At 45.7% G+C, this 24,272-nt stretch overlaps 1 protein-coding gene across 4 annotated transcripts in view; it reads right to left on the reverse strand.

Annotated features, from left to right (window-relative positions):
• U2SURP (U2 snRNP associated SURP domain containing) overlaps positions 1-24,272 on the reverse strand; it is a 478,698-nt gene that overhangs the window by 95,533 nt on the left and 358,893 nt on the right. The window lies entirely within an intron of this gene.

Genomic DNA, 24,272 nt, shown 5'->3' on the forward strand with positions numbered 1-24,272 from the left:
ACATGGCACCCCTTTCAGGGTGCCATGCCCACTAACCGCAGCCTGTGGCTTAGGTAATTCACCCCTCTAGCGGGCTTACAGCACTACAGCAGGGTGCCCTTTTCCACAGGTGAGCGCATAGATGCATGAGCAATATGCCCCTACGGTGTCTAATTCCATTCTTAGACATTGTTAGTGCAGTGTAGCCATATTGAGTATATGGTCCGGGAGTTTGTCATTACGAACTCCACAGCACCATAATGGCTTCACTGAATACTGGGAAGTTCGGTATCAAACTTCTCAGCACAATAAACCCACATTGACACCAGTGTGGGATTTATTGAAAAATACACAAAGAGGGCATCTCAGAGATGCCCCCTGTAGGTTAGCCCAACTGCTGGTGTAGGACTGACCAGTCTGTGCCACTTTCAGACGAGTTTCTGACCATATGGGGGGTGAGTGCCTTTGTGCACACTGTGGTCAGAAACCAAGCATGTCTTGGGTGGAGGTGCGTCACACCTCCCCCTGCAGAAACTAACACCTGGTTGTGAGCCTCAATGGCTCAAGCCTCTGGTTACAGTGCCCCAGGGCACTCCAACTAGTGGAGACGCTTGTCCTCCAGACAAAGCACCACTTTTGGCGGCAAGTCCGCAGTAAAATTAGGGAACACAGGGAGGAGTGACCCCCTTCCTGCAGAATCCTCCATCCCAATAGGTATAGGAATGTACCCCCCTCCCCAAGGGAATGGGCACAAGGAGGGTGTAGCCATCCATTGGCTACTTCCCTCTGACCTCTAACATGCCCCTACATCTACGATTTAAGGGCCTCCCTGAACCCAGCTCACCAGATTCCTGGTGACCTACAAGAAGAAGAAAGACTGCTAAGCTGAAAACCCGAGCAGCGAAGAAGGAAGACGACAACTGCTTTGGCCCCAGCCCTACCAGCCTGTCTCCTGCTTCACAGAACCTGCTACAAGACCAGAACTGCATCCAGCGGGCCCAGCAACCTCTGCCAACTCCAGAGGACTGCCCACAACGACCAAGAACTCCTGAGGAAAGCGGCTCTGTCTGAAGAAGCCTACAACGAAGGACTCTCACCTCACTCTAGTTGCGCGACTCTCCTGACCCCTGTGCACCCGATGCCCACGGCCTGTGTCCAGGTGGTCCACTCAGCAAGAGAGGGTCCTCCAGGCGATTGCAAGCAACTGCCCTCCCTGAGTTGACACTCCTCCCCACCCCCTGACCACGAGCTCTGGATGAAGATATCCGATGCCTAAAGGAGACACCTGCGGCCTTGGAAAACCGACCCCGGTGCCTCATCGTTCAACAGGCGGCCCTCCTCCCTATCTGACCGGTGGTGTGCCCGAGACACCCCCGGACCCTGCCTGCAGCCTCCGAGTGACCCCCAGGGTCTCCCCATAGACCAGCATTGAAAACCTGATGTCCTATTTGCACCCTGCATCTGGCCGCACTGAGGGTGTGGGTTTGGTGCCTACTTGTGGCCCCTCCAGTGCTCTTCTAAACCTCGCTGGTCTGCCCTCTGAGTCGCAGGTACTTACCTGCTTGCCGACCAGATTCAGAGTACCCCCGTCTCCATAGGAGCCCACGTTAAATTTGACCTCTACACCCGGCCTGCCCCGTGTTGCTGTAAACTGTAAACTTTGCACTTGTATAGCGCACTACTCACCTGTTAGGGTCTCAAGGCGCTGTACTCATACCGCTATGGAACCCCTCCTGGCTTTTCCCTGTGAGGTGCCCATTCCTGGGCACCCCCAGGGTGAAGCCATGCATCCAAGCGCTGGTGGGGCCGTTGTGGAGATTAAGCAAGCTATTGCCCAGAGTTGCAGAGTGGGACCCATTAATTAGATTAGGCACTGAGGCTAGAATTATCTGGTCCAAGGGAATTGAGCCCAAGATCTGCCGAAGCAGGACTTGAACCCTGGTCTTGAGCCAGATCTCTGCTTCAGGGTCTGCCGCTCTAACCATTGTGCCACACTTCTTTACCCCAACCAGTGGGCTTCCTAAAACACGGAGACTGAGACTGGAAGTGTTGTACTTACCTGTAAACAGATCTAACTTTTCTTACCCCCAGGAACGGTTTGAAAAATGCATTGTCCATTTTTAAAATAGCTTTTCGCCAATAATTCAAAATTTGTATTAATTGCCTATTTCAAACAGAGTACTGTTGATACCTGTGTGAAACACACAACTTTTAAGGTACTTACCTGCAGCTTGAATCTTGTGGTTCTAAAAATAAACTAAGAACATATATTATCTACCTTAGCCTCTGTTAAGCCTCTGGAGAACCCCTGGACTCTGTGCACACTAGATCTCACTTTAATACAGTATATACAGAGCCAGCTTCTTACACCGGTGAGCTGCGGTAACGATTCCTAGGAAAGGACACAATAGGAGCCCACAAGGGAAAGAGGTTTTCCCTCCCTCCAGCAGGAAGTCACAAAGGCGTTAGTCCAAAAGGCGAACCTCAAAGGAGAAGCCACCGTTGAAGGGCAAAAAGATAACACTTGGGAGAGGGGCTGCTCCATTGTTTAGGCAGATAGACTGTCACTGGGGAGAGAAGAAGTCAGTTGTCAAACTAGTTTTTACGGCGGGGTGTAGCCCCCTGGTAGCTACACCTCTGGGGGTGCGCTAAGGAGCTTTGAGTGTTGAGAGAGGGGTATAGCCATGTTGGGAGTGGGTAGAATGGTTCATCCTGTGGTAGCCAGATGCCACACTTCCCAGGAAGTGGTCATCAGGATGGTGGGAACCTGGTAGCCCACTGGCTACCAACTGCATTCTACCCTGAGGGCATTTTTAGAAGAATAATAGGGCACCCCTGGCACCCAGAATTCAGATCTCAACCAACTTGGAAGTACGACCGAAGAAGGACTCCCCTGCTGCACTGAAGGACCAGCAAAGAGGCTGCATTGTCAAAGACTGCACCTGGTGGCTGGCGAAGAGAGGGACTGTGCCTGCTGTGTGCTGCTCACGTGGAAGCTGTCTCCAGAGGCCAGTTAAGCCAATAGAACTCCAACAGCCAGCTGATTAGTCTGCCCACAGCACAGGGACACAACCGCTAAAGAAGCCTTCTGAGGTACGTTGGTATCCCAAAGCCTTCAAGCTACCACTGCTGCCGTGCAGCACCAAGGACCAGAGACATAGTTGCACCAGAGTTTGATGAGCCCAGGAGTGCTGTCAGAGGTGCTGGGACCCTCAAAAGGCAAGTTATCGACCCAGAAAGGATTGGCCTGTAACCGCGACACAGGGCCACTGGGAGCCCAGTGATGACTGGGCAAAACAAGAGAGGACTTTGTGGGATATCGACCCTGCAACCAGGACCCTCTCACCATATTCATGGACTGAGGGAATCCCTGACTCAACTGCGTCAGTATCCTTAGAGAATGTTCAACATAGTTCATCCCTTGTATCGGGACCACACCATAGGAACTCACTGCAACGCAAATAAAATGTCTGGAACTGTTGGAGGACTGCTTCATCTGTGGAGGTAACTGGTTCTAGGGACCATGCTGGTTCCTCTGACTAGTTCCTTGTCTGAGATGTTTGCCCCAACCATCCGCGCAGACATTTACCTAAGTGTTCTTTGAAAAAGTTTCTAAGTGTACAATTCTTTCAATTTGCCAAGGGCTTGTTCACGGCTGAGTGATGCTGCCTTAATTTATTACTGCCTGTCTAATTCATATCTCTGGAAGCCTCTGGTGGATCTTTTTCCTTCCAGTGTGTTTAAATACGCATTGTTTTCTCTATTGTTATAAATTGGTGTCAGATTTCTTATGTTGTATTTCTTCAATTGTTTTGGTGCTATTCAAATGCTTTACACGTTTCCCTGCGCAAGCCTTGCTGCTCAATGCCACATCTACCCAGTTTTGAGCTGAGGTTTCACAGACCTACGGACACAAAGGGATTGGTAAGTGTATTACACAGTGAAGTCGCAGAACCACTCCACATAATGCACCCATTCCCTCCTAGCCAGCAGCTGTACAGCTTGGTTAACATGGCAGTGTGACACCACTTTAGAGAGGAACGTAGGGTTAGTTCTTAAGACCAACCTTTCCTTATGGATTTCACGATGGTAATAACACCGGCCGGGAAAGGCCTCTAGCGTTATTACCATTGTGATCAAGACTGAGTAGTCAGGGCACCTCTGTAATCCTACGGGCCTTGACGGTTTATTTCTCTAGGCAAGTGGAAATGCTTAGTACATCACTGCCGACTAGGGAACAGTAACGTGAGTAGTGATCATAAGTAAACTACTGATCCATGGCTGTTTATGGATTGTTGAGGGGACAGTTATAAGAGTATGAAGATAGATTAATATTAAACAAAGGATTTGCCACCCACCATTTTGGTTCTGTTGACAGTGCAATTTTCAGAACAGTTCTTTGGGGGAAGAAGTTAGTATGTTTACAGGTAAGTACAAGACTTGCTGTTCCAAAGTCTGGGGTTAGGTAGTCCACAGGTTGGGGGTTCAAGTTAACCCCAAGCACCCACCACCAACAACATGGGGCCGGCCGGGTGCAGAGGTCAAACATGAGGCAAATTTAATATGGACTTTGGAGACTGGGGGCACTCTGAATCAGTCCAGGTAAGTACCCATGTCCTTGGAGAGGAGACTTGTGGGGTTTAGAGGAGCACCGGGGGGCCCCACAGGTTAGCACCAAACACACAACCTCAGCGGCTAAGGGGCGGCTGGGTGAAGGGTGCGCAAACAGCATCTGGCTCACAATACTTTCCTAAGAGGGGTCTCCAGGGATCCCTTAGATCCTGCAGGCTGGGTCCAGGGGTTGAGTTTTGGAAAACCACAGGCTGGAGAAGTAGGAGACACGCCTGCTGAAGGTTGCTGCACCGGAGGTCTGATTCCCCAAGATCAAGGGGTTGTGGATGCAGTGTACCTTTTGGCGTTGGATATTTTCATCCCGTGCTGTTGCGGTCAGGAGGGTCCTCTGGATTCACACCGCAGATGTAGTCTTGTGGAACAGGAGAGGTCAACCCAGGGTGGGCACTTGCTTGGATTTGCCTGGAAATCCTCTCTAGTCGGTTGGGCCACCTGGACACGGGCCATGGACGTTGGGTGCAGAGTGGTCAGAACTCGGGGATCTGGGGAGACTCTGGAGTCCCTAGGTGTAGTTTCTTCTTGGACAGGGCCACTGTCCAAGGGAGTTCTGGGTCCTCTGTGATGCATGCAGTCCACTGGAGGCTTGGCAGAGGTCACTGGACCTGCAGGATGCGTCACTTTCTTTTGCAGGGCATTTTGAAGTAGGAGTCAGGCTGGTAGGGCTTGGGCCAAGTCAGTTTTTATCTTCCTTTTTTTCTGTTGGGGCTTCAGCTTACCAGTCCTTTCTTGTGAGGTTGCCAGGAATCTGATGACTTGGGTTCAGGGGACCCTTTAAATCCTGGATTTAGGGGTGTCACAGGGGTCAGAGGGCAGTAACCAACAGCTACGTTCCCAGAGGGTGGCTACACCCTTCCTATATCTACACACTTAGGGTAGGGGGACACAGACCGTATTGGTCCCTCTCCTCCAAACTAAGATGGAGGAATTTGCAAGGAGTGGGTGACCTCAGCTCTGGACACCTTAGAGGTGGTCCCAGCTGAGATAGTTACTCCTCCCTGCTTTCCTTAATTTTCCCACCGGACTGGCCACCAAAAGTGGCACTTTGTCCCGGGGGGGCATCTCCACTAGCAGGAAACAAGAGGCTTGAGCCTTTTAGGCTCACCGCCAGGTGTTAAGAGTTCCTGCAGGGGGGAGATGTGAAGCACCTCCACCCAGTGCAGACTTTGTTTCTGGCCACCAAGAGCACAAAGGCTCTCACCCCATATGGCCAGAAACTCAGCTCTTAGTGGCAGACTAGCCCAAAACAGACAGTCAGTCACGCACTAAAGGATTGGGTAAAATACAGAGAGTATATCTCCAAGATGCCCTCTGGGTGCATTGTTCAGTAAACTGAACACTGGCATCAGTGTGGGTTTATTGTGCTGAGAAGTTTGATACCAAACTTCCCAGTATTCAGTGAAGCCATTATGGAGCTGTGGATTTCGTAATGACAAACTCCCAGATCATATACTCAGTATGGCTAGACTGTAGTGAATCCTAGTTTGTGTTAATGGGATACAGGAGTTAGCTTAGCCTTTGGCTTGCAGACTCATGCCCCCGTCACCTAGTGACTTTTACCCTACTTAGCTTGCTCTGTTTTAGCGCATTTATTTAATTAAGTCTTTTAAGATGGCTGCCTTGTTTTAGTTAAGGCCTATGTTTTAGTTCCCCGTTATCAGTGCCACCGCGTTAAGGCGTCAGTATCAAGTGACAAAGATAAACAAACTGTAGGTGTTCACATTGGGTACTTCCCTCTTCACGCTTTCGAGGGAATTGTTTATATAAATTACCATCCCAAGCATGTCTTATCTATTGTTTGGGAACATACCTACGTCAGAGGTCCAAGCAGATCACTTAAACAGATAGTCAAAGGGATTCCGACGAGATGCCATTGCTGCTATCGATGCTGCACATCATCTTGACACTGACCCAGTCTTTGTGTCCCCTACGGAGTCTGAGCTAGAGACCTCATTCCAGGGTAACGAGGGTTAGGGGGCTCTTCTCCTGGAAATGGCATTGGCAGAGTAGGTTTAACACGCCTAGCTCTCTTCTAGGTTAGAGATTAGGTACATGACCTTAGGGTATTAGGACATATCCTATATTTTATGTCTTTCTATGTTATTGCAAGATGGTGGGGGTCTTTGTATTAACGACTCATCTTTATCATTCTGTTTCTTCATTGTTCATTATCCTAATCATTGCAGCCCATGCAACTTATCGCAGATTGCAGTTTTGCTAAAATAAAGCCTATTGAAACTTTACTGCATCTTCTTCATTACCTGTGTTTGAGACATGTTGTTAATGTGAGAAAGGGGTAATCTCCGTTTAACCACGACACTCCCTGAGATAACACACTCTTGATTCTGTAGTGTGGTTAGTTTTACGTATACTTTGCGCATTAGCTTCAGGCTTTAGGCCTTTGTGCACTTTGCCCTGAATGTATTTTATTCATTTGCTGACAGCTTAGAGCCTCTGTGCACTTTGCTCTAAATACTTTTTATTAGGCTTCGTACTGTTATTTTTCAAATAGCCAGTTCTACGGTGTTGTTTTTTATTCATATCACACTGTTTTGCCTACTTCAGCACTGGAGTTCTCATAACATATTCACTCTGTGCTTCAGTCAAGGATACAGTCTGGTACATTGCCCCCGGTGATTCGGAAAGGCAAGCTAGAAGCTTAACATGCTGTGCTCTAAATAGAACAAGCAGAGGGAGAGTAGAAACTGTTAGGAAATATGATAGCTTTATTCTTATGTTTTACTCTCCTGGTGACTATATCAATCCTACTATGTTGTATTGTTCTGGTTATTGCGGCTCACGCCTTATTATCTAAAATACAGTCGTTTTATTAAAACATTATATACTACTTATACTGTCTTTTGTCATTTGTATATGAGATCATATTGTAAATGAGAGAGTTGGTTCGGATCTGAGTGACCACGACTTCCCTGAGAAGTTCCAAAGATGTCATGCGCTCGGCTGCCTAATCATTTCTTCCCGTGGGAGAAATGAGGCACTGCTAGTTAGCCGGAGCAAAAACCGGATTTAGGGTGACAGAGTTCCTTACATGTGGGTCAGACTCAGTCCCCCACACCGTTATCGATCCTGCTGCCTAGAAATCCAGTAGTCTCATTTAGGATAATGAGAGCCCACGCGACATGGCGCCGCCAACGATTGGTCTGGCTCTAATGTTTAGGTCCGACTGACTCTCGGTCTCATATATATTTTGACTCCTCGGTTCCGTACGCGGAGACGTCCGTGGGGCTGAGGGTTTCCGCCACCACGGGATAGGTACGTCCTATTGCTTAGTGGTTGGTTGTTCAAGCTTGAACTTTGAAAGGAAAAACCCCGATATTGGTGTGCCTTCTCTGACCTACAGCTATTTTTTGCAAATGGCGAATACTAATGTAGTGAATATAGCAATAAATATGCGTCACCCGCTCACAGGACATCTGATAGCACATGGACTAACAGTCCAGGGGGGTCCAGTCACTTTTGTGGTGGATGCCCATGCAGCCTATAGGACAGAACTTTTTTATTCTTGGGTCGCATTTCCAGCAGTTGATGGGGGTACACATACTTTTCACAAATACACTGTTGCGAATGCCACTGTACAATACAGGGCTTACGCTTATTTAGAGATACCTCTATCTTATCAAGAACACCATAATTGGCTTGATGGCGCCCTCCCACATACAGTAGCACAAGTGAGGTTAGGTCCGTTGAGTAATGATGGTCCGACCTGGCCTATATTGGCTACTTACACACCATATCCTGCGGTTGCAAATTTGGCAGTGGCTGATGTGCGTCGTTTATATATAGACTTAGCTACAACATACAGAAGACTGGTTCAGTTTGTGATGCAGACATTAAATACTAATGCAGCGCGTGCTTCTCCGGCGCACCCACAAGCAGTGGTCCCGGGAATCAATCCGGCCACTGTACACTCAGTTATGGGCAAGGTACCGGCTAAACGTGAGGAGACTCCATTTTGGCTGGCGCAAAAAAATAATACGCTGGAAGCAGTATTTCCCCATACGGGACCTCAGGATAAACATAGAATTTTGACGATGTGTTTGCCGTATGGGATGGTTCCTCCGGTGGACCTTTGTAATACCTGGGGCACGGTGTTTGCCGCGCTCTACACTGCAGCACACGGTACGCCGACTTTAGCTAATTTACCGGACGTGCTTAAACAAATTCAAGATGAATATGGGGCTGCCCCTGCCTTAGATTTAGGCATGCAGTTAATGGGCAATTTTGCCGCAGTTTCTTCTATTATTTTGAGTAATCTCAAGGGAGAGGCAGTAACACTAGCAGTGCGAATGAGTCTTCGGGATGTTCCGCAGATTGATCAAGAGCGGGAACTTCCGAGAATAATAGCTGAGACATATTCAAGTATTGGTCGCGATAGCCTAGGGGCTAGACCGCAGAAACACCAATTGCAGGGTAAAAATAATAAAGATAATGCTAAGCAACAGCAACCTGAGGGTACAAAAAAGCGCTGGGAAAAGAAACAGCAAACACCTAAGGAAGATGGGGGACAGTCTCCGCAACCGGAGACCCCGCAGAATAGGTATAATCTCAGAAATAGGGATAATTTGAAGACGCCTGATAGATATCAATATACTGATACACGCCAATCTCGTTCCTTTGAGGACTTCTCAGAGAAGAGAAGTGAGAGAGGTGGGCGGTCAGAGCGGAGGACGGAGTACGTGAAACCGAGACAGGTTTCACAACGCTCAGCGGAGGTTTCTGTTAAACAAGAAGAGAAAAGGCTGCAACAAAAAAAGCAATTTAAAAAGAAAAAAGTGGCAGCAGTCTCAGTTAGACATGCCGCTCAAGAAGAGAGTTCTCTTGACGAACAAGACATGGGCGTTAGCACGGTTAGACAGCGCGGCAGAGGTCACAATAGTTCGCCGGAGTCTTCTAGAGCATCTGGAGGTGAAAGCAACTGATGACTTCATACAAGTCGAAACTGCGGACATGCGTGTCTCTGATAGAGTATATCAAGTGACTCTACGATTAGAAGGGGACATTGACCGCATTGTACACGCCATCTTTTGGGACCATGTGGTAAAATGATATGATGTTCTGTTGGCCGACCAGGATTGGCCACCTGACTTTGTTTGCGACTGTCCAGTTGGGGAGGATGTTATTGTACCTTCCTTCTCACCACTTGTTCCGAGAGAGCTAGCGGAGTCCTATGGTAAAACATGGGCTCTAGCACAGGCTCCCGCCCTATATAGAAATAATGTGGGGTGGGATAGACAATAACCTTATCATGTAATTCCAATAAAGGGCACACCTCAGCCACAGCCGCAGTATCCTATTAAATTTGAGGCAAGGGCATCGGTTCGGAAAATTCTTACACAATTAGAGTACCAGGGTGTAATTGAGCCCTGTGTCTCGCCGATGAATAATCCCTTATTTCCGGTTGCTAAACCGGACCATTCATATAGGATAGTGGTGGATTAGAGACATTTGAATAGTCACACACGCACATATGCAATACAGAATTCACATAGCGCAGCGCTTATGAACAATATAGTGCGTAAGAAATACAAAACAACGTTGGATATCTCGAATGGATTTTTTTGCCAAAATATAGCGCCCGAAAGTCGGGACTATACCAGTTTCAGTGCGTTTGGCTCTCAGAATTTTTTTTGTCGTTTGCCTCAGGGGTATAAGAATAGCCCAGGACTGTTTTCGGCTCGTGTGACTGAAATGCTGCATGAGTTGGACCCTGAAGAGTTATCATATGTTGATGACATATATCTGACAGACGATGAGATTCTGCAACATCTAAGGCGCGTATCGCGCATTGTTGTGGGATTTGCTGATATTGGCTATAAGTTTAATTTTAAGAAATCAAAGATTGCCTTCCTCAGCGTCATTTTCCTAGGATATGAGTTGTCGAGTGAAGGCAAGAGCCTAGCGCCACATTTTTTGGAGAAATGTGCTTTACTGCAGCCTCCTAATACGGTTCGGAAGCTCCAGTCATTGTTGGGGTTTCTGAATTTTGGCAGAACTTACATTCCTGATTATGCTACGCGTATAAAACGATTATACGAACTGATTCGCCCGAATTTTTCGAGTAGATTTTGGACGATTGAGCATACACACATACTGCGAGAGTTACAGACTGATCTCTTAGCAGTTAAACATTTACATACACGGGACAATAAGACACATTTAGTCATCAGGGTGATACCTGGGGCTGTTGGGTTTACGTATGTCACCTTTAATGAGGGTGAGACAGTCCCGATTGCCTACAAGTCCCACTTGTATTCTGGTGCAGAACAACGATTTGCACAGACTGAGAAAATACTCACTGCAGTACAGATGGCTGTGATCAAAGAAAGACCGCTTGCCCAGGGCCAACGCATCATTGTCGTTTCCCCGATTCCGGCCTTAGAGGCTGTTACAAAAGCGAGTGTTCCTAATTCAAAAGCTTTACACCCGCGATGGATACAATGGGCTACGTCTTTGACAGCCACTGATGTAGATTACATATTTGACCCTAAACTGCAGACTCAAGAATTTCTTCAATATGAAATAGAGTACCCAGTTCCTTCTGGCACATTGCCTATTGACCAATATCAGGTGGTTATGTATACTGATGGCTCTGCGCAACCAGCGGTTGGGACTAAACAACAGTATTCTGCTGCATGTGCGGTGGTGAGCGGCACTATGGAGGGGGAAGTGTTCTGCCCCCGACATACTTATACTAAAAGCTTGGGAGATTGCACGGCGCAGCTGGCTGAGCTCATAGCTCTATTATTAGCGTTGGAGCACGCGGATCCGGCGATTTTGACTTTGCTGGTCTGTGACTCCTACTACTGTGTTCAGTCTTTCAATGAATATCTGCACTATTGGAAGTTGAATGGGTTCAGAGATTCTAAGGGCAACACCATTAAACATAAATTGTTGTGGGGTAAGGTTGCAGATCTGAAAGAAACGCTTCCTAAGGTCCATGTTGTGCATACACTTGGACACCAGCGCATTGGAATACACGTTGCTGGGAATACTTTGGCTGATGAAGCCGCAAAGTCGGCAGTGGCTATCGCCACTGTGGCCGCAGTGACTCGTTCGAGTTCCAAACCAGACACAGAGATTTCGGCTGCCATAAAAGCTACGGCTGATGGCACACCGTTTCCTAAAGGATTTCCTTCTAAATATAGTTACTGCTTGAGTGGTGCGCTAAATGCTGTTGTTAATATTCCAGGCATTGGTGTACGTGAACTTCCCAATAGAATTGAGAGACCTCGATTAATTTCTGCAGCACATGAGGGGGTGGCATCTGCACATGCTGGTGTGGCTGCCACGATTTCACTTTTACAGGCTCGTTACTGGTGGCCTGGTCTCTATAAAGAGACGAAGCAGTATGTCCTTTGTTGTGACGTCTGTCAACAAATTAAAGCATCGTCGGCTAGACGCCCGCAGCAGACGCCCCTTCTGATTTCAAACAAACTGTTACAGTGTGTGTACTTGGATCATTGTGGTCCGCTGACACCGGATAATGCATACAAATATATATTGGTTGCTGTAGATTCGTGCTCCAGATTTGTGTGGGTATGGCCACAACGCTCGGCTGACGCTCGAACTGTTATTAAAGATTTGCGCATCTTTGTCGATACATTTGCAGTTGCGGCTTTTCATTCGGACCAGGGACCTGCTTTTGCCTCTAAGGCATTCAGGGACACCATGGCTTCGTTGGGGGTCCAACTCCAATTCTCGTCTCCATTTCATCCCGAGGGAAATTCTGTCGTGGAGCGTTTAAATCGTGATTTAAAGCAATCCTTAACGGCCAGGGTTATAGGTACGGGTCGTAGTTGGCTAGCCCACCTATATGGAGTACAGAGAGCACTTAATAACTTGCCTAGACGGTCACTGGGGGGTCGTACTTCATATGAGTGCTTGTTTGGAACACAAATGTATGTTCCTGATCTAGATGGTCCTGGTGTGGAGGCGGCAGTTACGCCCTTTGACATAAATGATCGTGTCACTGTTTTGCAGGATTTACAACAATTCCGTGAAGATAACTCTTCTGCAAGTGCTGTCTCCTCAGGAATTAAGGATGAGCCAGTAACACCTACTGGTTGGATACCCAGGATTGGGGATCTAGTGCGTGAAAAGGTCACAGTAAAGAAAGAATTTGGTCCTTCTTATCGAGCACCTGTCCCTGTGTTAGGGGTGAGCGGCACGAGAACTGTGATTTTACTGCCGCTGCAAGGGGCCAAAGGAAATAGCTTTGATTCTATTGATAATGTCAAGTTACAACATGTGGCCGATTCTGCACAGCAGACCAAGAGGGACACCCAGTAGTTCCGGCATCCCTCTCACTACTGGGGAAGAAGTCCCGCTGCAGGTGATTTACACCGACACTGTTTCCTCTCCGAGCTTGGGGAGGGTGGAAGATGATCTTGCGATTGTTCCACAGACAACGATTAATATGGAATATTTTGATCAAGTTGCTGTACGTTCTACTGATGTTTCTGAACATGTGGTTTATAGCGTGCCTAGGAGAGAGCCTCCATCTGCTTCTTTGTTCACAATTGCACCTTTTGCAAGAACTGCCTCTGGCTGCTTCAACGACGCTGATGAAGCAGTGTCCAGCTCCTCGTCCTCGATGTCTTCTGTCCGAGGTCCACCTAAACTGCTGAGTTGGCTTAAACGCACATATTTTGTTTTTCCTTGGAACTATTTATGGCTTTTTATGGCTGTAATGACTCTTGTTTTATGGTTGGGATTTGTGGTTACTTTTTTTCTAGTAATACATGGTAATTTTCTTCCTGATCGATCTGACATTGAGCACGTGGAGACTGTGTTGAAACCACATTTTACGTCTCATATGGTTCGAAGAGACTTGTCCAATGTGAACATTTCAGCAATACTGATTCCGGATGGGATTGTATGGGATAAAGTAATGTTTGATATATATGGTCCCACTGAATTGATTCAAATACCGTATGTCCTCAAGTTATTGATGAATGATATTGTTATACCAGGCATTGTTTCTGAGGATTGGGATGTGAAGACAGTAGATTCTATGCTAACAGATTTGCAATATTATACTGTCTATGACGATGAAGATGCTTACCAATTTAGAGATAATCATGGTGACATGTTTTGCTACAACTATTATGGACACCACTTTATTCATAAAGCTAGTAGCCCTAAGTCCATATTTAATTATGTGCAATGGGAACATTGCTCGACTCCTCCACAAGGGAGTTCGAAAACGTATTATGATAAAGTTGCATATTTTTCTGGGCATGATCAATGTAATGCTAGGTCTTACTATTTTAAAGTTACTCCGTATTCCAATAAGCAAATGTTACTGACCGATACTAAATTATTGTATTCAAATTTGTTTGTATCTAAACTTTCGGTCGAGGGGTATGGTACTTTGTGGCGTGGATCTTCCGATATTAGCATGTATCGAAGTGGAGGAGCTCCTACGTTCTATTGCTTCTGTCTGACAATTGGATTTTTTTTTTTCCCCTTCGGCAAAATTGAGACTATATTGAATTTGGCTTTATCGTCACATGTTCCCTAAATTTATGACTTTGTTGTCTTCTTACCTTGTCGAAATATATTGTTTATGTTTGGGGCAGGTTTTTATGTTATTGGAACAACTTGCTACCGACAAGGGGAGGGTGTAGTGTGGTTAGTTTTACGTATACTTTGCGCATTAGCTTCAGGCTTTAGGCCTTTGTGTACTTTGCCCTGAATGTATTTTATTCATTTGCTGACAGCTTAGAGCCTCTGTGCACTTTGCTCTAAATACTTTTTATTAGGCTTCGTACTGTTATTTTTCAAATAGCCAGTTCTACTGTGTTGTTTTTTATTCATATCACACTGTTTTGCCTACTTCAGCACTGGAGTTCTTCATAACATATTCACTCTGTGCTTCAGTCAAGGATACAGTCTGGTACATTGCCGATAGACGTGGTAGGAGTTTAGATTTGGCATTCCTGCGTAGGGACATTTTGTGATCACTATGACATGTTAGTTATAAAATCACTTCCTTGTCCCAATACATGCAAGAGGGAGATTCCGACCAGAGACCCACAGCTAGACGCTGACTGCCTCGTTGCAGATGCTGAACCAGATCACAGGCCTTTGCTCAGGTATGAGGGCGTATGTCTCCCCGGTGATTCGGAAAGGCAAGCTAGAAGCTTAACATGCTGTGCTCTAAATAGAACAAGCAGAGGGAGAGTAGAAACTGTTAGGAAATATAATAGCTTTATTCTTATGTTTTACTCTCCTGGTGACTATATCAATCCTACTATGTTGTATTGTTCTGGTTATTGCGGCTCACGCCTTATTATCTAAAATACAGTCGTTTTATTAAAACATTATATAAAACTTATACTGTCTTTTGTCATTTGTATATGAGATCATATTGTAAATGAGAGAGTTGGTTCGGATCTGAGTGACCACGACTTCCCTGAGAAGTTCCAAAGATGTCATGCGCTCGGCTGCCTAATCATTTCTTCCCCGTGGGAGAAATGAGGCACTGCTAGTTAGCCGGAGCAAAAACCGGATTTAGGGTGACAGAGTTCCTTACACGTGGGTCAGACTCAGTCCCCCACACCGTTATCGATCCTGCTGCCTAGAAATCCAATAGTCTCATTTAGGATGAGAGCCCACGCGACAATTCCATGCGTAAAGGCTGCCACAAATCACCTTTTGTTGTGAGTTTTTGGTGAGGTGCTGCTTGTGAGCCGGGAGAGTTGGGATGACAGTTGCGACTTGTAGGACTGGCATAGTCACCTACAAACATAAGTACTGTCATCCTTAAACCAGCAGTCTTGCCTAGAGCAAGAGTCAAACTACGACATGGCACCACCAACAATGGTGTTTAGGCACTAATTTACGAATACCCTGATTATCACTGTCTCACAAACAACAGGTACCCTAAGTACCATTATACAGAGACATCCGTGGTTTTGTGGAAGATCCTCCTCAGCTGAACAGGGAGCACCGAATTAGGCTGTAGGTTGTTCGAGCTCGAACTCTTAAAAAGGACTTTAATCCCCATTTTGTGTTCCATCTCTTATATCCATTACACAATATGGCTAACACCATAGACATTCCTGAGAATGTTAGACATGCATTAACTTTATATTTAGTAGCAAATGGCTTAAGAGAAGAGGGCGGGGATGTTACATTTATAGTGGAAGCTAGTGAAGTTTACCAAACCGAAACATTTTATTCCTGGGTACACTTTCCCTAGGAAGACAACACTACATTCACATTCCACACATACAGAATTGCGAACGCACCTATATGGTACCAAGCATACCAGTATTATGAAATACCGCTCACTTATCAGGAGCATTAGAACTAGTTTGAAGGCGCCCTACCACATGTATTACAACCCGTGAGAGTAGGTCCCTTAGGTAATGATGAACCAACGTGGCCTATGTTTGCCACATACACACCTCACCCAGGTATACAAAATATGGAGGCAGCAGACCTGCGAAACCTATATCTTGAATTAGTAACACTTTATAGACAACTTGTTCAGTTCGTAATGCGTAATTTGGACACCACACCGCACCTGCTGGATATCAATTGGCTACTGGGATTAATCCGCGAACAGTACATACTATTATGGGTAAGGTACCCACAGAACAAGAGAAAATCCTTTTCTGGATAGCACAGAAAACAAATCTGCTGGAAGCTGTGTTTCCTCATACGGGGCAACACAAGAAACATAGAATTCTCACAATGTGCTTGCCTTCCAGGATGGTTCCCACAGTGGATGACTGAGCCCCATGGGGTACAGTCTTCGCTGCAATTTATACTACCACACATAGTACCCAGACACTTGCCCATTTACTGGAAGTGTTAAAACAAATGCAGAATAAGCACGGTCTGCTCCAGCCCTAGATTTGGGGATGAAATTAATGAGAAACTTCAACGCAGTCTCCTCGATCATGCTCAGTAACATTAAAGGGGAAGTGGTAGCACCGGCTATACGCCAGCGTCTCAGAGAGATTCCACATTTGGACCGGGAGAAAGAGCTACTGAAAGTTATCTTTGACATCTATATCAGTATAGGATGGGATAGTTTGGAAGCCAAGCCGAAGAAGCTTGAATTACAGAGTATCACCCCTAAGGAAGGTACTAAACAAGCACAGGAGGGTTCTAAGAAGCGATGGGATAAGCAAACACAATTTAAAGATAGATGAAATCAGAGAGCTGATTCTCCACTCCCAGAGAACTCTGACAGGAGATATACTCACAGAAATAGAGAAAATATAAAAGCTCCTGAAAGATATACTGATTCACGCCCCTCTCGTTCCTTTCAGGAAGCAACAGATAGACGCAGCGAGAGAGTGAGCCTATCTGATCGACATCCTGAATACGTGAAACAGCAGAAAAACTCACCACAGTCTTCAGACAAAAAAAGAAGAGAAGTCCCCACAACAAAAGCCACAGTTTAAAAAGAAAAAAGGTGGCACCACTGTCAGTTAAAAGCGTCAGAACACTTGAGAACATTACTGAAGAACAAGACGTGGGCAGTGACACTATTAGTGCAGCAGAGGTCACGATATGTCACCAGAGTCTGAAAGATCATCTGGATGCGACAGCAACTAGCGATTTCATTGCAGTTGAGACTGCGGACGGCCACTTTCTCCCACTGACAGGGTTCATGATTTAAATATCCAAATTGAGGGAGACGTGGAGCCCATCATTGGTGTGATATTCTGGGATGAACTTGGTTGTGATATCCTGCTGGCCGAAAGGGACTGGCCACCGAGCATGTCTGTAAGCTCCGCCATGGGGAAGATGTCATTTTGCCTTCTTTCTCTGATCTTGTTCCGGAGGCGGTAAGACAAGCCTACGCTGTCAATTGGGCTTTGGCGCAGGCTGCATTATACGTCAATCATGTAGGTTGGGACAAGGACTCTCCTTGTCATGTAATACCTATCCGGTCTACACCCCAACCTCCGCCACAATATCATCTTAAACACGAAACAAAAGCTTCAGTGAGGGAGATCCTCACTCAGCTCGAGTACCAGGGAGTAACTGAACCATGCATCTCTGCAATGAAAAACCCATTATTCCCCGTTGCAAAACCAGACCATTCCTAAAGAATAGTCTTAGATTATAGACACAAACAGTCATACACATACATATGCTATACAAATTTCATATATCACAGCACCAATTAATAATATAGTGTGTAAAAAATACAAAACAATGTCGGATATATCCAACGGGTTTTTCTGCCAGAACTTAGCACATATACGCAGGACCAGAGTGCATTCTCATTTGGTTCACAGAAACGCTTCTGCTTGTTGCCCCAAGGCTACAAGAACAGCCCAGGGTTGTTCTCAGCCCAAGTAACATTAATATTGCATGATACTGATCCCGAGGCGTTGTCCTATGTGGATGACATCTATCTCACAGATGACGACCTCAACATTCATCTTGCCAGGGTCGATCAGATAGTCCTAGGATTCACAGCCCTTCGCTACAAATTTAATTTTAGGAAAACTAAAATAGCCTTTGTTCCTGGGAAATGAGCATTCAAACGTGGGGAAGAGCCTGGCCCGCACTTTCTGTAAAATGCACACAACTTCACCCACTTTACACTCTTAAGAAACTACAGTCTTTACTTGGTTTCTTTAATTTTGGCAGAACTTACATTCCTGACTATGCACAACGTATCAAACCCCTCTATGACTTAACACGCCCTGATTTTTCTAGCAGACACTGGACAGTTGAACACACACGCATCCTTAGGGAATTGCAACAGGACATGCTAGAAGCCAAACACTTGCATACACTTGACAACAAAACAAATTTGGTCATCAGAATAATTGCTGGTGACATTGGATTTACTTTTGCCATCTTCAACAAAGGCAACACTGTGCCCATAGCACATAAATCACATTTATACTCCAATTCAGAACAACGTTTTGCACCTACAGAAAAAATTCTAACTGCAGTTCAAATGGCTGTCATTAAGGAGAGGCCACTTGCCAACGGGAAACGCATTATTGTCGTTACACCAGTGCCAACCTTGGAGCCGTCACCAAAGCAAGCGTTCCTAACGCTAAAGCATTGCATCCACACTGGATTCAGTGGACGACCTCCCTGACTGCCACCGAAGTTGACTACATCTCTGATCCAAAACTTCAGACATAAGAATTTCTCCAATATGAACAGGAGTACACCACTCCTCTAGATATTTTGCCACTTGACAGACCTTACTGACATTTACACTGATGGCTCAGCACAACCAGCTGTAAGTACCAATCATCAATATTCAGCCGCTTGCGCAGCCGTGAGTGGAGTGATGGAGTTTTCTACCCTCACAATGCCTACACGCAGACCTTAGGGGATTGCACAGCTCAGTTGGCTGAACTTAAAGCCTTTCTAGTGCTATAACACACAAAGCTAGGATTGCTGACTTTAATTGTCTGTCACTCAGACTACTGCATCCAGTCCTACAATGATTACATCAATCACTGGAAGCTGAACGGGTTTAGAGATTCCAAAGGGAACACCATAAAACACAAAACATTGTGGGGGAGGGTGGCTGATCTTAAGGATAAGTTACCGTGTGTCCATGTAGTACATACACTGGACCACCGTGTAGGAGTACACGTTATCGGCAACACTTTGGCTGACGAAGCAGCCAAATCTACAGTAGCTGCGGCTTCTGTGGCTGCAGTGACTCGTTCCTAGATGAGATTGGATAATGAAATTCTGACTGCCGTGAAAGTTTCGGCTGAAGGCAAGTCTCTCCTAAAAGCATACCCTACAAAATATTTTTACCACATCAGTGCACAGAATGTTGCCTACGCAACACTTCCTGGGGTTGGAGATCAAGCGATCCCCAATGAAGACCAGAAATTAGATCTAATAAAAGCAGCGCATAAGGGTGTCGCTTCTGCTCAGAATATGTGACAGAACAACTAGGTCCTAAACAACCATAGCCTAAACCACTACTGCTAAACAACTAAAAAGTCTCTACAACTAAGTACTGAACAACTACTGTCTAAACAACAATTGTGCCTGAATAACAATTGCCTGAACAACACATATATATATACATACATACACATATACATATATACATACATATATATATATATATATATATATATATATATATATATATATATATATATATATATATGGAAAATGTCACTTACCCAGTGTTACAAGTTGTTTTTCTTCGAAGAAGTCTTTTCGGGTCATGAGACCGAGGGACTCCTCCCTTTCGGCTCCATTGCGCATGGGCGTCGACTCCATCTTAGATTGTTTTTCACGCAGAGGGTGAGGTAGGAGTTGTGTATATAGTAGAGGTGCCCATGCAATGGAGTAAGTATGTACGTACATAATGTGATTAAAAGTGATATATATTTACAAATGTACAAGTTTTATCAACATATAATATATAGTTTTCATCAACTTAAAACGGCTACAGGCTCCCGGGGAGGCGGGAGGGCGCATGTGAATCTGCAGCGTCTCATGCCACGAACAGATGTACACTGGGTAAGTGACATTTTCCGTTCGATGGCATGTGTAGCTGCAGATACACATGCTGTGCATAGACTAGTAAGCAGTTACTCCCCAAAAGCGGTGGCTTAGACTGTAGGAGTTGAAGTTGTTTGAAATAATGTTCGTAATACTGCCTGTTCTACTGTGGCTTGTTGTGTTGTTAACACATCTACACAGTAGTGTTTTGTGAATGTATGAGGCGTAGACCATGTGGCTGCCTTACATATTTCTGTCATAGGTATATTTCCTAGAAAGGCCATTGTGGCGCCTTTCTTTCTAGTGGAGTGTGCCTTTGGGGTAATAGGCAGTTCTCTCTTTGCTTTAATATAGCAGGCTTGAATACATTTCACTATCCATCTGGCAATGCCTTGTTTGGATATTGGATTTCCTGCATGAGGTTTTTGGAAGGCTACAAACAATTGTTTTGTCTTGCGAAATTGTTTTGTTCTATCAATGTAATGCATTAGTGCTCTTTTGATGTCTAATGTATGTAAGGCTCTTTCGGCTACTGAGTCTGGTTGTGGAAAAAAGGCTGGGAGTTCCACTGTTTGGTTTAGGTGGAACGGTGATATAACTTTTGGCAACATTTTTGGATTTGTGCGTAGAACCACTTTATGTTTGTGTATTTGTATAAAGGGTTCTTGTATAGTAAATGCTTGTATTTCACTTACTCTTCTAAGAGATGTGATAGCTATTAGGAAGGCAACTTTCCAGGTTAAGTACTGCATTTCACAAGAGTGCATGGGTTCAAATGGTGGACCCATGAGTCGTGTTAATACAATATTGAGGTTCCATGAGGGAACTGGTGGTGTTCTTGGGGGTATGATTCTCTTTAGACCCTCCATAAATGCTTTGATGACTGGGATTCAAAAGAGTGATGTTGAATGTGTAATCTGCAGATAGGCACATATTGCTGTGAGATGTATTTTAATGGACGAAAAAGCTAGATTTGATTTTTTGTAAGTGTAATAGGTAGCTTACAATGTTTTTTGCGGATGCATGTAGTGGTTGAATTTGATTATTATGGCAGTAATAAACAAATCTTTACCATTTATTTGCGTAACAATGTCTTGTAGTAGGTTTTCTTGCTTGTTTAATGACCTCCATACATTCTTGTGTAAGGTCTAGATGTCCGAATTCTAAGATTTCAGGAGCCAGATTGCTAGATTGAGTGATGCTGGATTTGGGTGTCTGATCTGTTGTTTGTGTTGAGTTAACAGATCTGCTCTCTTGGTAGTTTGATAAGAGGTACTACTGACAGACCTAGTAGTGTTGTGTACCATTGTTGGTGAGCCCAAGTTGGTGCTATTAGTATTAGTTTGAGTTTGTTTTGACTCAATTTGTTTACTAGATACGGAAGAAGTGGGAGAGGGGGGAAAAGTGTAAGCAAATATCCGTGACCAACTCATCCATAACGCATTGCCCTTGGAGTGAGGGTGCGGATACCTGGACGCGAAGTTTTGGCATTTTGAGTTTTCTTTTGTTGCGAATAGGTCTATTCGTGGTGTTCCCCAGCTTTGAAAGTAAGTTTGTAGTATCTGGGGATGAATTTCCCATTCGTGGGTTTGTTGGTGATCTCGACTGAGATTGTCGGCTAACTGGTTTTGAATTCCTGGGTTGTATTGTGCTATTAGGCGAATGTGATTGTGAATCGCCCAATGCCAAATCTTTTGTGCTAAGAGACACAGCTGTGATGAGTGTGTCCCTCCCTGTTTAAGTAATACATTGTTGTCATGTTGTCTGTTTTGACAAGAATGTGTTTGTGGGCTATTAACGGTTGAAATGCTTTCAATGCTAGAAATACTGCTAGCAGTTCCAGATGATTTATATGAAGTTGGCTTTGTTGAGCGTCCCATTATCCCTGTATGCTGTGCTGGTTGAGGTGTGCTCCCCACCCTACCATGGAAGCATCTGTTGTGACCACGTATTGAGGCACAGGGTCTTGGAATGGCCGCCCCTGGTTTAAATTTATATGATTCCACCATTGAAGCGAGGAGTGTGTTTGGGGGTCTATCAACACTAGATCTTGAAGTTGTGCTTGTGTCCATTGTGTTGCTAGGCACTGTTGTAAGGGCCGCATGTGTAGTCTTGCGTTTGGGACAATGGTTATGCATGAAGACATCATGCCTAGAAGTTTCATCACAAACCTCACTTGATAGTGTTGGTTTGGGTGCATGTTTAGTATGACATTTTGGAATGCTTGTACCCTTTGTGGACTTGAGTGGCAATCCCTTTTTGTGTGTTGATTGTTGCTCTTAAGTATTGTTGTATCTGACACGGTTGTAGATGTGATTTTTGGTAGTTTATAGAGCACCCTAGCTTGTGAAGGCTTTCTATGACGTATTTTGTGTGTTGAAGACACTGTTGCAGAGTGCTGGTTTTTATTAAACAATCGTCTAAATAAGGGAATACGTGTATGTGCTGCCTCCTGATATGAGCAGCTACTACTGCAAGGCATTTTGTGAATACTCTTGGTGCTGTTGTTATCCCGAACGGTAACACTTTGAATTGGTAATGCACGCCTTGGATTACAAACCTTAACTATTTCCTGTGGGAAGGATGTATGGGTATGTGGAAGTAAGCATCCTTGAGATCTAATGTTGACATGTAGTCCTGTTGTATGAGCAAGGGAATCACGTCTTGAAGTGTCATCATGTGAAAGTGATCTGATTTGATGTAAAGATTTTGGGGGTCATTCTAACTCTGGCGGGCGGAGGAGGCCGCCCGCCAGAGTTCCCTCGACAGAACACCGCTCCGCGGTCTGAAGACCGCCGCAGTGATTCTGTGTTTCCCGCTGGGCTAGCGGGCGACCGCCAGAAGGCCGCCCGCCAGCCCAGCGGGAAACCCCTTCCCACGAGGAAGCCGGCTCCGAATGGAGCCGGCGGAGTGGGAAGGTGCGACGGGTGCAGTTGCACTCGTCGCAAATTTCAGTGTCTGCTAAGCAGACACTGAAATTCTTTGTGGGGCCCCCAGGGGCCCCACGACACCCCATACCGCCATCCTGTTCCTGGCGGGCGAACCGCCAGGAACAGGATGGCGGTATGGGGTGTCGGAATCCCCATGGCGGCGCAGGAGGATTCCTGAGGGCAGCGGAAAACCGGCGGGAGACCGCCGCTTTTCCCTTTCTGACCGCGGCCAAACCGCCGCGGTCAGAATGCCCTTGAGAGCATCGCCAGCCTGTTGGCGGTGCTCTCGTGGTCGTTGACCCTGGCGGTCAATGACCGCCAGGGTCAGAATGACCCCCTTAGTGTTCTGAGGTCTAATATGGGTCTCAGTGTTTTGTCCTTTTTTGAAATTAGGAAATACAGGGAGTAAACACCTGTTCCTTTTTGGTGATTGGGTACTAGTTCTATTGCTTCTTTTTGTAACAACGCTTGGACTTCTAGTTGTAATAGTTCTAAGTGTTGTTTGGACATGTTGTTGCTCTTGGAGGCACATTTGGTGGTATTTGTAGGAATTCTATGCAATAACCATGTTGATAATGGCTAGGACCCAAGAGTCTGTAGTTATGTGTTTACAATTTTGGTAATAATTTGTGAGTCTCCCCCCCACTGGTGTTGTGGGTTTGTGATGTTTGAGTCACTGTTTAGTTTGTGGGGTTTTTGGGCTTTGGAATTTCCCTCTTGCTTTTAGGGAACTGTCCACCCCTATATTGTCCCGGGAAGCCTCCTCTGGTATTGGCCCTGGTATGTGGGTCTGGCCTGTGAGGTAGAAGGCTCTGTGCTTTGGGCCCGAAAACCCCCTCTAAAGTGGGGCTTCCTAAAAGTGCCTCTGCTCTGTGGGGAGTAGAGCGCGCCCATGGCTTTGGCCGTGTCTGTGTCTTTCTTTAGCTTGTCTATTGCTCTATCCACCTCCGGCCCAAACAATTGTTGTCCGTTGAATGGCATATTCAGCACAGCCCGCTGGATCTCGGGCTTAAATTCGGAGGTACGTAGCCATGCGTGTCTCCGAATGGTGACCGTAGTGTTTACTGTTCTGGCCGATGTGTCTGCTGCGTCCATAGCCGACCTTATTTGGTTGTTGGAGATGGTTTGGCCCTCCTCTACCACCTTTTGGGCAGGCTTCTGGAACTCTTTGGGAAGGTGTTCAAAGAAATGTTGCATTTCATCACAATGTGCCCTGTCGTATCTTGCCAATAGAGCCTGCGA

This window comes from Pleurodeles waltl, chromosome 11 (genome assembly GCF_031143425.1).
Source record: "Pleurodeles waltl isolate 20211129_DDA chromosome 11, aPleWal1.hap1.20221129, whole genome shotgun sequence".
Classification (NCBI taxonomy): domain Eukaryota; kingdom Metazoa; phylum Chordata; class Amphibia; order Caudata; family Salamandridae; genus Pleurodeles; species Pleurodeles waltl.